We start from the raw sequence: 14890 nt of genomic DNA, 5'->3' as shown, positions 1-14890 counted from the left end.
TTTGAGCCCTGGCCTGGGAAGATCCCACATGCCACGGAGCAACTAAGCCCGAGTGCCACAACTACTGAGCCTGTGCTCTAGAGCCCGTGAGCCACAACTACTGAGCCCTCATGCCACAACTACTGAAGTCCACACACCTAGAGCCTGTGCTCCACAACAAGAGAAGCCACCGCAATGAGAAGCCCACACACCGCAACGAAGAGTAGCCCCTGCTTGCCACAACTAGAGAAAGCCTGAGTACAGCAACAAAGACCCAATGCAGCCAAAAAAAAAAAAAAAAAAAGGTTGGTTCAGTCAAGATGCTCCATTGATGACTTAACATACAGGTTTTGTCATAAACCCAATCATATAAAGAAAAATGTTTTGTGAATAATAGTGTTGCCTGGCACAGTGTCTGGCACCTAAGAGCATTAGTATTTAGTAAAATATGTGTGGAGTAAATCAATCACTGAATGAATAAAATGTATAATAGATTTATATATTTAAAATAGTTCTATAAATATCTAATAGCACATTATCCTTAATCCTATTAACTTATCTAATAGCTGATCTAGGTTAATAGCTTTCAGCCCTGTGGATGCACTAGAGAGGGTCCTTGTGCTTTTGGAAATTATGTGCAAAATCATGATTTAAAGGACTAAATGTATTGTTCCCTCCTGGGGAAAGGATCACTGCTCTCAAAAGATCTTTAAAGTATCTGAGATGAATAAAGGTTAAATATCAATATCTTAAAAAACGGTGGATCCATTATTTGGGATCAAGGTATTTCTCTAATCAACACAATGCTCTTTTACTAGAACAGCAAGAAAAAAAATACTCTGATGTAGCCAGGATTTTAAAAGAACAAAAGCAGTATTAGGCTTAATCGTTGTACTTCCCGACATAAAATCTCGCAAGAGTGTAAACTCCACAAGGGCAGGAATTTTTTTTTTTTTTGCTTTGTTCACTGGATGTGTTTCCCAGCACCTAGAGTGGCACCTAGCTTATAAAAGGTGGTCAAATTCTGTTGAGCAAATGAGTTAAAATTCAAATAAATGTTGCTTTTTTTTTAAAAAAAAAAGAGAGATAGACACTAGTTATATTTCAACAATTAAGTGATCTATCATTGTAAATATTAATAAACTCAAAGTACAGGATATATCCACAAAAATACCAAGTTATATACATTTTAAATATTATATAAGGTTTATTTTATGTGCTCAGATTTTGGAAAGCCCTTAGTTATTAACTTCATAAACACCTGAAGCTACTGTTTAAATGACATACCATAATTTTTGAAAACCTTCCTAGTGTATGGTAAAAATAAAAAAGGAAGAATTTGGCCAAGTGAATCCCTATTTATAACTTGTGCGAGGTTATCTTCAGGTTTGAAATCCAAACTTAAATAACCTACTGGTTTGCTTTATCGAATGGTTTCCCATGTGCCAGTCAAGCTAAAAAGCCATCAAAAAAACCCAGTGTGCACTGGGAGCAGCTAGATATGACGAAGCTTACAATCAAGCAGGGGACAAGTGAGAGACCCAGGCCTTTGATTTGCGTTTCTTTCTGAAAGGATTAAATCACGAATTACTAGATAATTAAACAAAAGAAAACAACAGACACACAAAAATCAAGAATGGTGATTAACACATTATTTATTATATCCACATTTACATGTTGATGCCAATTTAAACCTAGAAAAGCACTTAGGGATGATCTAATCCAACATTCATTTGACAGATGGGACACCTAAGAGCAAAGAGGTGAACTGACTTGTCCGGGATTAAGAGAGATAAAGCAAGAAGGCAGAAGTTAGCATAGACACCCATGTTTTCTGACAACCGTCTCAGAAGGTACTTCGACATAAAATGAGAACCCACTTGTCCCCCAATATAGTTACTGAATGAGTGTTAGTTGAATTCATTAATTAGCTACATTTTATTTGCCGTATAAGCACACATATTACTGTATGCTAAAAAAACTCAGCATAGTTGAGAAATAAGATGCAGGTCTTGTGTATACTGATGGGTGAGTATTTATAACCTGGTATGCTAATGCTAGTGTCTCTAATCTAAGAGCTCCCTTAATAAAAATTAAACTGTAGGTAAATGGCTATCCTGGTAAAATGCTGATGGGAACTTTTTTTTTTTTTTTTTTTTTTGATGGGAACATTTTGATATACCATTTTGGAGGGTCATTTGGCAACATCTGTTAATATTAAATAGGCCTATCTTTTGACTTTGCCATCTCATTTCTAGAAGATAAGCCTACAGACATGCACATAAGTTGGCCAGGATACTTACAAAAGTAACACTTGTAATAAGAAAGAAAAAAGGCAAATGGCTAGCTGTACTCAGTTTTTAGGATTACAGTGAAGTGACCATTTTTTAAAAGTTTCTGCGGAGGGCTTCCCTTCCCTGATAGTGCAGTGGTTGGGAATGCCTGCCAATGCAGGAAACATGGGTTCGAGCCCTGATCTGGGAAGATCCCACATGCCGCGGAGCGGCAAGGCCCGTGGGTCACAACTACTGAGCCTGCGCGTCTGGAGCCTGTGCTCCGCAACGGGAGAGGCCGCGACAGTGAGAGGCCCGCGCACCGCGATGAAGAGTGACCCCTGCTCGCCGCAACTGGAGAAAACCCACGCACAGAAACGAAGACCCAACACAGCCAAAAATAAATAAATTTATAAAAAGTACAAAACAAAAAGTTTCTGTGGAAATTTTAGTCCCAGCATCTAGAGCGGGTGTGATATACAATCGCCCCTTGAACAACGTTAGGGTTGGGGCACCTACCCTCCTCACAGTCAAATATCCATGTATTGTCGGCCCTGCACGTCCTGGAGGTACTTCTGTATCCTCTGTTCCTCCAAGTCCACGGTCTGCATCCACCGATTCAACCAACCATGGATTACGTAGCACTGTAGTATTTACTATGAAAAAATATCCACATATAAGTGGCTCCCCGCAGTTCAAACTCATTTGTTTGAGGGTCAACTGCATAGTAGGAGCACAATACAATTTAATTCTTCAAAAGCACAGAACCTGACACCTCTTGTACAGAGAACGTCCATAAATGTTCTCCATCAATTCATTCTACCCTAAATGTACTCATTCAACCTACTGGGAAGCACCACAGTGGAATAGTTGAGGGCCAGCATCCGTGATTGCTGTCTAACACCTAGATACTTACCTAGGCTCTGAACGCTTAAGCACTCAGAACCTGCTTCTTTTGTTTCTTCGTGGAAAGCGGGGATAACAGCACTAACCTCGTGAGGCTGTTCTAAGCAACTGGCCTAACATCAGGGGCATTGCCATCTGTATATGCACACAGGCCTTATACACTGTATGCATCATTTTTGTTGTCTAAGAAGTGGTTAAAATACTGGCTCCCTTTTATTGGAGTGTAATGGAGCTCAAGGGAAATGTTGACTACGATATCCTTTACGTTTCACGTAATTTTAAAGTAGTATTATTTAAAAATTGTATTTTAACAGAAATCCTGAGAATTCTCAACTGAGGTGTTGTCTAATATGATAATTACAGTGGATTGTGACGGGGCTGTGGAAGCAGTCTCTAGTAATAACAAATCTATTTAAAATAAAAATATGCTAATATATCATGTGCCTGCTATATAGAAATTCTGAAAGTGTAATAGTATATAGAGTACAAAAGCCAAAATTCCTTCCTTTCCTCCCCAGGTATAACCATTTATTAAGTTTGGTGTATTTTTGGAAGCATATATAACCACCGACTAATATATTTAAAAAAGGGACAACAGTCCATGTTTTGCTTTGCAAGTTGTACCTTCTATAGCTCCTAAATTGTATGACAAACTCCTCGAATATGACAATCTATATAATGTCAACTAATATGTATTCCTGTGATTGCATAGCTTCCAAAAGAAACAGGCTTAATTTTATTTAGATGAGGAATCAACAATCTTTTTTTCTGTAAAGGGCCAGATGATATTTTCAACTTTGAGGGCCACGTGGTCTTTGAGGCAACTTCTCAACTCTGCCATTGTAGTATGAAAGCCTCCAAAGGCAATAAGTAAACACACAGGAATGGATGTGTTCCAGTAAAACTTTATTTACAAAAACAAGCTGTGGGCCAGACTTCACCTAATGGTCCTGTTTGCTGAGGCTTGTTTTAGATCAGTTTTTAGTATCCAACGCTCGTTCCTAGTCCCCTAAGCCAGACAGCATTTACATGAATTCTATAACCTTGTGCAAACTCATACATATTGGAGATCTCACACAGACTTTTAATTTTTAAAGGCACACAGCTGTCAAATGATGAGTTAAACACTGTCCTAGGGCAAATGAAAGGCATCTTGAATACAACTGGTCCCCATGGATAGAATCCCATCAGAGAGAGTGTTATTTTATAAAGAGAAAATGGCACATTAAGTTACTTTTCATGAAATGGAAAAACAAAAGCTACTCAGGAACTATTAAAAGCATGTGGAGATTGAGTGAAAAGAGAAATAGATGAGGTATGGCAGCAAAAAGAACCATGTCAGTGCATTTTATTGATCATTAACCTTTTGATATAGGAGGCATTTGAAAACAACAGAGAAGTGTGTTATTGGTTTGGCATGAAACCTCTAATGATGCATGAGAATATAAGCTCAAAAATGTCAAAGGTCACCAGAATCACATATTGGCAGATAAAATGTTTTTGATATTGTGTTATACAGAAGTAAAAGGGCAACAAGCTGACTTCTATTGTAATGCTGGCTGGGGAAATTTGTGGTATTCAGTAAAGTTAAAACTGAACGTAGTATAATATAATCTTGGCCTCCTTTCTATACACCATCAGATAAAACTATCGCTAAAATATCAATGTTATGAATATATTTCTTATCAAGTATGCATTAAAGAGGTCAAGGATTGACCAAATTTTTTATATTAATGGTGGTTCAACAATTTGCCAGTGTAGACTTTTTGTTAAAAATTGGAGAACCAACGCGCCTACAGACAGAGACAGTCTTAGGCATATAAAGCTCTTCCTCCCATTTTACTCATTCTGTGATTTCAAATGTCTAAAATATTTCTGTGAGTGGTATCTCAGCTATTGAAATATTAGGATAAATTTGATCGAAACTATTTTTTTCTAGAAAAAAATGGGTCTAAAAACAACTTAGCAGGGATCTGAAAAATCTTTAAAGTTTTGTAGGACTGCATATTTTTTATACATCACCAAATAAACATCGGTATGCTAAAATAAAAAATCCTACCATACTCAGAGCACTGTGCATACAGGACCACATCTGAATTTTTTTAAGCTGCTTTATTTGGAAAATAACACTACCTTTCAAAATAAACTCGATTTATAAAGTTAAGCTTTGCAGGTGTGTTAATTTGATAAAAATAAACTTTAGACCAAAAATATTAACTTGGCATAAGGGTAGGACGGATTTCTTGATTTTTGTTGACAATGATCTACAATCTACCTAAAGAGAAGACAACATTTATAACATGTGGTATAAACGCGAAGACCTAGTACACATTAAAAGAAAAATATCCTCATGTATTCTCCTGCAGAGACTTTTTAAAAGATCTAAAATGAGACAGCCTATGAGTTTTACTTTGGGTGATCAAGCAAAAGCAAAACAAAAACAAACTAAGAAGTCATCCTTTATTTCTAGTTTCCCATATCCTCCCCTATTGAATCCACTAATACTAATATTGATCTTGCCCACAGAATCTCACAAGTGTTCCCATTCTTCTCAATCACCTTTCCTTTTGCTACTCCAGCCCACGCACCAGACGTTCTCATTGTCACAATCACACTAACCTCCAAACTGGCCTCCCCACTGTAATCCATTTAATGCGCAGTGGCCAGTTTGATTTTTTAAAAAAACTATTTAGATCATGCCACTCTTCTGCTTAAACATTAAATCGCTTCCCGTTTTACTGCCTATGAAGTCCAACTTTCTTCTCATGATCTAGAAGTCAACAAGATGTTTTCCACTTCATCTGATACCATTTTCTCTTCTCCAGACTCGATTCTTGCCTCAAAGCTTTTGACTTAATGATTTCTCTGTTTAGAAAGATAATATCTGTGAAACCGAGTCCCCCTAAAACCGAGTGCCTCTGCCCAGTTTATGATAAACCTCTCTATCCAAAGCATTATTCCCTTTCTTGTCCAACACCTATTCCCCTCCAGATTGAGAGGTATAAAAGAAAGTGTGGGATTGAAACCAAGCAGGGTGCTGTGGGGTCCTCCTGGGTACAAAAGCCTCTCCATGTCCCCTGTTTCTTATCTGTAAGAAAAAGACTTCAGCCTCCTAAACCACCCCTGAATGCCAAAGGGCAGATTCAGACACAAATTCGGGGAAGGAGGGAATACAGAAACAAAGGAGGAGCAGTCAAGAAATAATAATGCAGTGATAAAGCAGGGTCCTGTTTCCTCCTCAAGGGATACACATAATCTGGTACAGATCTATGAGCTCTTCTATAGGAACTAAGGCCCCCGCCCCACCCAGGTGGAGGATGGTAACTTCAGGCTGAGCACAAGCACTGGACCCCAGACCGCGTGGAACCAGAAGGCTGATGACTGAGATTCCTGGAGCACCACCCTGTTACCTCCCCACCAACCAGTCAGGAAGGTCACAGGCCCTGCAGTCCTCCCCCTAAATTTTGCCTATAAAAACCTTCCCCCCAAACCATAGGGAAGTTTGGCCTTTTTGAGCATGAGCTGCCCTTTCTTCTTGCTTGGCCTCTGCAATAACCTTTCCCCTTCAAACTCCGACATTTTGCTTTCTTCGGCCTCGCTGTAATCGGGCACATAAACTTGGGTTCGACAACAGTCTGAACTCCTTTTACAGAGAGAAAACTCTCATCCTTTAGCTCTTGGCTGAAATCTCCTCCTTCCCCTAACTTCTCATTCTGTAAGGCCCCCTTTCCTACCAGTGCCATTATTAGTTCTCTCACTTTATTTTCTTCACAGTCTGTAGCTATTCAGTTCATTTCTTGATCACTTGTCTAATGCCTATTACTGCTTACAAAATGGAGGCTCCATGAGAACAGAGGTATTACTTTTCTTGCTAACTGCTGTATCCCACTACCTAGGATGAAGGCCCACTCAGAATAGTGTGAAATAAAATTTGTATTTTATGGCAAGACAAGAAAAATTTAAACATAAATTCTTCTCTGCCCTTTGGCCTCCTCTCTCCCCCTTACTGTGCACTGTGTATCTGCATTACGCATCAACTAAACCTCCCCCGTGAGCAGGAATACCTTGTCACCCATAAAGAACAATGTTCTTCCAGCATCAACAAGACAACTCCTTAAAAAGATAACATTCCTTCTTGATCTTGTAAGGCGTCATGTGACCCACCAGGTTGACACTTAGATCTGGATTATGTAAACTGTCAGTAATACGTCATTTGACGTACAGCCCTCTGCCTCAAAAAATCTTACGTAACTGTGCCTTGATTTCTAACTGGTGAACAGTTCTCAGAGCTTTCTGAGATGCTCTTCTGGGGTTATAATCCTCAAATTTGGCTCAAAGAAAATTTTCCATTTCTTTCTTAGATTGATTTATTTTTTTCTTTACAACAGATAATCAGACATTAATTACTGAATGAGACACATGGTAACAGATGAAAGTTCTGCAGATCCAAGGATAAAATAATGACAATATATGTAAAGCACATGCACACAACACTAGATGCTTTATAATTAAAGCCTCAAGTCCTTATTAGGCATTTCTTGAAAATGTCATAATTATAAATGGAGATTAAATGTAGACAGACAAGGGAGGGAAAATATTATAGTAATAAAATTTCAAAAACTCTTTGTTTATGCTGAAAAAGCACAACACAGCTTAAGAACAGAATGATTTTGTTTATGTAACTGACTTTCTGTCCTCCAATTCAATAGGAGCCTGATCTGAAGCACTCCTCTATCAAAATGTCAGGTCTCAGTAAATGACAACTATTGATATTTAGTGCACTCCTAACAATACCAGACTATGCACCATGTTTTATGTGTATTCTATGTTAATCATTTCAACAACTTTATTGAGATGCTATGACCATTATTCTCATTTTGCACATTAGGGAATCTTGAATCTCTTATCTCAACAGGCCATAGAAATAAGAATGTTTCAGCAATTCGTCTGCTAGGCTTAGAGAAAAAAACACACTGCAGATTTTACTGCTGTGCTTAATCATTTATGAATCTTGGTTTAACTTCTGTCTCTTGCTGGAGAATGGAGAGACTGTGGAATGTTCACTTAATTAAAAGACATTTTGTGCCTTTTCCCATGATTCATGCAGAAGTGTCAGTTATTAGAGACTGGCATAGGAAGCAACAGGAATGACAGGATTACATCTGACTGCAAGATGGGAGAGAAGGCTCCAGAACTGTCATTTATTAATTTATTTCATTAATTATTTTATTTATTGATTGTCTACCAATTACCAAGCAGAATGCCTCTATGCCAGAGATACGAAGACAGATAAAACACATTCCCTGCCCTAGACTCAGTTACTGTCTTTTCAGTGGAGAGACAAGCAAACCAATGATAAAAATATGCTGTGATAACTTCTTTAATAGACGGTATTTATAGAACACTTTTCAAGAGTTAAATATATACCTAACTTCTGAGTAAATGTAACAGTGCAAAACCAATCAGCGTCAGATGCTTTTATGAGATAGTAGGGAAACACTGAAAGCACAATTCATCAAATAAATAATTAATTATACACATCTTAGTATATAGATACATAACCGAAAAAAGTTTTCAGGAGGAAATAGAAAAACCCATATGACCCTGAAACAATAAAATTTAGTTTCTTAATGTTTGACTATTTACAAACCTAGCCCACTCCCCCAAATCATATCATACTGTTATTTAGTTTAGACATAAAGCTGTCAGATAATTCATGCTCTCATGCAAAACTTCATCTTTGATTGTCTGAAGTTAATTCCTAAGTGCCACTGCCTGACAGATGGTTTCAACTTTTCCATTCTCACAATAAACAGACAAGTTTACCCTTTTCAGGAAAACTATCTAAATTTGATTTCCAATAATTCTAAAGCATAAAATTAGTGTCTAGACGACATAGCTATAAAACGTCCAGCATATCTATGCAATATATTTGACAGTCGACTGTCTTGTAAACCAAGTGATATTTTTACACTGACAACTCAAATTTAAAGCATCTTTTCAAATTAACATTGCTAGGAGTATAAACACATTACTGTAAACACAGATACCTGACAAAAGCATTTCCATTCCTGGAATATTTATTTTTATTTAAGACTTTTACACTTTATTTCCTTTCTTACCCTATAGTCACATACATTTCTCTGCTTTGACATTCATATAACACTAATTATTATACACTCCCATAGTTAAAAACTTTGTTGAAATTTCATTATAATTTCTAGGTTCAGTTTTCAATATTCTCTTTTCTTTTTCAAGTATGCTTCTTTTACATTATTCCAGAGTTTTAGAGATTAAAGTTTAAAAAGTTAAGGAATATAGGGACTTCCCTGGTGGCACAGTGGATGGGACACTGAGCTCCCAATACAGGAGGCCTAGGTTCGATCCCTGGTCAGGGAACTAGATACCACATGCATGCCACAACTAAGGAGCCCACCTGCTGCAACTAAGGAGCCCATGTGCTGCAACTAAGGAGCTGGCAAGCTGAAACAAAGGAACCCTGGAGCCACAATTAAGGAGCCCACCTGCCACAACTAAAACCCGGAACAACCAAATAAATAAATATTTTTTAAAAAGTTAAGGAATATAAAGAATATGCCTATTCTATAATGTATACATGATCTATATACAACATACATATTACACAATTATATATTTTATATATATTCTTTAGAAAAAAGAAAAATGAAACAGAAAGATATATATATAACACCAAGATTTTGCAAAATACAGCTTTCCCTCAGGCTCTAGCTAGTAACCTTAATTTGATTTCAGGGCGTCCTCCCAAGCAAGCATTTCAGAAACTCCTTTGACCACTTCTGATTAATCACCCAATCTCTCCCTAAGGAACTCCTCCATTCGTAGCCCCCTTCCTTCACCTACATATGCAAATTAGTCCTGTGCTTTACTGTATTATTCAAATTCTGAGCCCATCCTTGTCCTGTTTTATTTGGCTCCAAGAATGATTTAAGATTAGAAAAGGTAAACTTTCCACTTATACCCTCAAGCATTTATCTATGTGAATCAACGAAGAAAACCTACATTTGAAGTCCAACTTGCTGGCTCTAAGGACTGGGGAGAACGAAGTACTGATATTTTTTCCCTTAAGACTCTTGCATGGATTAGCGTTATTTCACCCACTGCCATGCCTATGGGCCCATAAAAGAAAACATGCCCAGGCCACCCGTGAGAAGACAACACTATGGTAACTGAATCTAAAACATAAATCTGAGATGAGGCCTGAGGACACCAGAGTCCACATTTTTGAGTGTGGAGCTCAACCCCCAAGTGAGACTTGCAAACTGTACTTCCATTAAAAAAAAATTAAATTAATAATTTAAAAAACCCAGCATGGGGCAAAACAGGTTTTATGAGTCAAACCCCTGACTCATGCTGAAAAAGCATAAGAAGTTTATGGGTGAGGAAATAGAGAAAGATTTTTTTTTAATTAATTACTTAATTTTACTGAAATATAGAAGACTTACAATATAAGTTTCAGGTACATATAATAACACAATATTTATATAGAATACACTCCATACAAAGTTATTAAAAGATTTTTGATGAGGCTTTTGGGTCTTATTATCACAAACACTCATTTCCCTGAACTGGGAAGAGAATGATTTCTTTCTCTTTATCTCAGTTTGAGAGGCTTCAAGGACATCACTTTGTGTGTCATCTGTATTTTGAGGACTCAATGGATTGATATGTGTGTGACTGAGTAGGAGCCTATGATGCCTTCCCAGGACAGAGCCCTCCCACTATGTCCTCTGTTTGCCTCTTATTTGTAGAAAAGCTGTAGTCTTCCAGGCCCCCTGAGTCACAAAAGCATGGCTGAAGAATTAATGACTGAAAAGCAATCTTGAGAAAGAAAAATGGAGTTAGAGGAATCAGGCTCCCAGACTTCAGACTATACTACAAATCTATAGTAATCAAGACAGTATGGTATTGGCACAAAAATAGAAATATAGATCAATGGAACAGGATAGAAAGCCCAGAGATAAACCCACGCACATATGGTCACCTTATTTTTGATAAAGGAAGCAAGAATATACAATGGAGAAAAGACAGCCTCTTCAATAAGTGGTGCTGGGACAACTGGACAACTACATGTAAAAGAATGAAAATTGGACAACTAACACTATACACAAAAATAAACTCAAAATGGAATTAAAGACCTAAATGTAAGGCTAAACACTATAAAACTCTTACAGGAAAACATAGGCAGAACACTCTATGACATAAATCACAGCAAGATCCTTTTTGACCCACCTCCTAGAGAAATGGAAATGAAAACAAAAATAAACAAATGGGACTTAATGAAACTTAAAAGCTTTTACACAGCAAAGGAAACCATAAACAAGACAAAAAGACAACCCTCAGAATGGCAGAAAATATTTGCAAATGAAGCAACTGACAAAGGATTAATCTCCAAAATTTACAGGCAGCTCATGCAGCTCAATATCAACAACAGTCCAAAAATGGGCAAAAGACCTAAATAGACACTTCTCCAGAGAAGATACACAGATCGCCAACAAACACATGAAAGTATGCTCAACATCACTAATCATCAGAGAAATGCAAATCAAAACTACAGTGAGGTATCACCTCACACCGGTCAGAATGGCCATCATCAAAAAATCTAGAAACAATAAATTCTGGAGAGGGTGTGGAGAAAAGGGAATGCTCTTGCACTGTTGGTGGGAATGTAAATTGATACAGCCACTATGGAGAACAGTATGGAGGTTCCTTAAAAAACTAAAAATAGAACTACCATACAACCCATCAATCCCACTACTGGGCATATACCCTGAGAAAACCATAATTCAAAAAGAAGCATGTACCACAATGTTCATTGTAGCTCTGTTTACAATAGCTAGGACATGGAAGCAACCTAAGTGTACACTGACAGATGAATGGATAAAGAAGATGTGGCACATATATACAATGGAATATTACTCAGCCATAAAAAGAAACGAAATTGAGTTATTTGTAGTGAGGTGGATGGACCTAGAGTCTGTCATACAGAGTGAAGTAAGTCAGAAGGAGAAAAACAAATACCGTATGCTAACACATATATATGGCATCTAAAAAAAAAATGGTTCTGAAGAACTTAGGGGCAGGACCAGAATAAAGACACAGATGTAGAGGATGGACTTGAGGACACAGGGAGTGGGAAGGGTAAGTTGGGACGAAGATAGTGGCATGGACATATATACACTACCAAATGTAAAATAGCTAGTGGGAAGCAGCCACATAGCACAAGGAGATCAGCTTGGTGCTTTGTGACCACCTAGAGGGGTGGGATAGGGAGTGTGGGAGGGAGATGCAAGAGGGAGGATATATGGGGAAATATGTATAGCTGATTCACTTTGTTATAAAGCAGAAACTAACACACCATTGTAAAGCAATTATACTCCAATAAAGAACCTAAAATTTACGGCTTCCTTGGTGGTGCAGTGGTTGGGAGTCCACCTGCCAGGTTCATGCCCCAGTCCGGGAAGATCCCACATGCCGCGGAGCGGATGGGCCCATGAGCCATGGCTGCTGAGTCTGCATGTCTGGAGCCTGTGCTCCTCAACAAGAGAGGCCACAACAGTGAGAGGCCCACGTACAGCAAAAAAAAAAAAAAAAAAAAAAAAACCAACAATGGGGCTGCCCTGGTGGCGCAGTGGTTGAGAGTCTGCCTGCCGATGCAGGGGACACGGATTTGTGCCCTGGTCTGGGAGAATCCCACATGCCGTGGAGCTGCTGGGCCCGTGAGCCATGGCCACTGGGCCTGCGCGTCCGGAGTCTGCGCTCTGCAGCGGGAGAGGCCATAACGGTGAGAGGCCTGCGTACTGAAAAAAAAAAAATCTAAAATTTAAAAAAAAGAATTAATGATTGAAAGGGTGTGAACATGTAGTGACAAAAACGGCAGTTGGGCCAGGAGAACTGGTAAGAATTTAAGTAGTAAATCAGCCATATGTCAACCACAGAATCTTTAGTTCCTCCCTGAAGTACACAGATAACTGTATCTGATGCACAATCCCTGAGTTGTTTTACAGATGCCAATGCCCCCACCAAATGGAAGAAGTTAACTGCTTGATGATCATGAGCACATAGCCCCTAGAGTGGCTGGAGCCTGAGGATTGATAATGTTAACCCTTGAGACACCACCCTTGTTACCTCACCATCAACCAATCAGAGACTTGTGCAGAGCTGACCACATACCCTGTGACTTCCCTCCCTCATTTTGCCTTTAAAAATGCTTCCCTGAAATCCACTGCGGCTTTTGGGTTTTTAGAGCATGAGCTGCCTGGACTCCTTGTATGGAGCCTGTAATAAATGTTGCACTTTCCTTCACCACAACCCTGTGTTAGTTGATTAGCTTTACCACATGAGGGCAGATGGACCCAAGTTTAGCTCGGTAACACGTTTCCCACACAGAACTATCTGAAGGACAAGTTGTCCAGCCTGCCTTCCTGAGTTGGAATATACAACATGATGGCAACAGTTTACAACGCCATACGATGTATATGAATGTTGTTAAGAGAGAAAATCCTGAGTTCTCACTGTAAGAAAAAAATATATACTTTTTTGTATCTATGTGAGATAATGAATGTTAATGAAACATGCAGTCATCATTTCATGATATATGTAAGTCAAGTCGTTATGCTGTATACTTGAAACTTACACATACCTTAAACTTACAAAGTACTATACATCAACTATATCTCAATAAAACTGGAAAAAACATAAAACAAGGTGATAAGACAAAAATAAGATGCTTTATAGTTATATCCCATGAGGCTTGTTTGTTTGCCATAACTTTACAAGTTACACCACTTTGTTTTTTATATATACCTAAGCAAATTATAAAGTATGCAATACATTATTTTAATTAAGGTGAATATTTTAACAGAAATAGCATGGATAAGGCTAAATAAATCTTTGACCACAACTCCTAATCTCAATACTGCCACTTCATTCCGTAAGTAACCACTATTACTGACTTAGTGCATTCTCTTCCAGACCTATGGTTTTTTTGTTTTTGTTTTTTTTTTTTTTTTTTTTTTTTTTTTTTTTTTTTTTTTGCGGTACGTGGGCCTCTCATGTTGCGGCCTCTCCCGTTGCAGAGCACAGGCTCCGGACGCGCAGGCTCAGCGGCCATGGCTCACGGGCCCAGCCGCTCCGCGGCATGTGGGATCTTCCCGGACCGGAGCACGAACCCACGTCCCCTGCATCAGCAGGCAGACTCTCAACCACTGCGCCACCAGGGAAGCCCCAGACCTATGGTTTTATACATGAATATATATCCATGAAAAAAATCATTTAAATTTTCACATAATTAGAACCATTCATTTTTTCATCTTATATTTGCCTGTAACACCCAAAAACCTGTGTGGGAGGAGGTAAACAAGAAGACTTGACTGCCAGTTGAACTACAGGCTGGACCCAGGCCATTGGAGGCTTCCCATCCCACCTCCACTGTCTTGGGATGTGTGTTCAGCTTGCGTTCCTTGCTCCTAGAAAATGCACCAAGGAAACAGCCTTGAAATAGGACTGGGTATGTTACTAAACCCAGTTAGGGGCTCTATATAAACATTTCACTTTTGGCTGGTGAGTATGGAGATCTACTCGTCTTGCAGCCACACAAGACAAGCCTTCTTCTAAGTAAGCTCTCTTGCTTATTAAACCTGCCACCTAGCAATCTGGAAGGGTCTGCCTTTTTCTTTGGTCTCTCCTGCCCT

Source organism: Kogia breviceps, chromosome 10, assembly GCF_026419965.1.
Source record: "Kogia breviceps isolate mKogBre1 chromosome 10, mKogBre1 haplotype 1, whole genome shotgun sequence".
In the NCBI taxonomy this organism is placed as follows: domain Eukaryota; kingdom Metazoa; phylum Chordata; class Mammalia; order Artiodactyla; family Physeteridae; genus Kogia; species Kogia breviceps.
Note: the sequence above shows the minus strand (reverse complement) of the source record.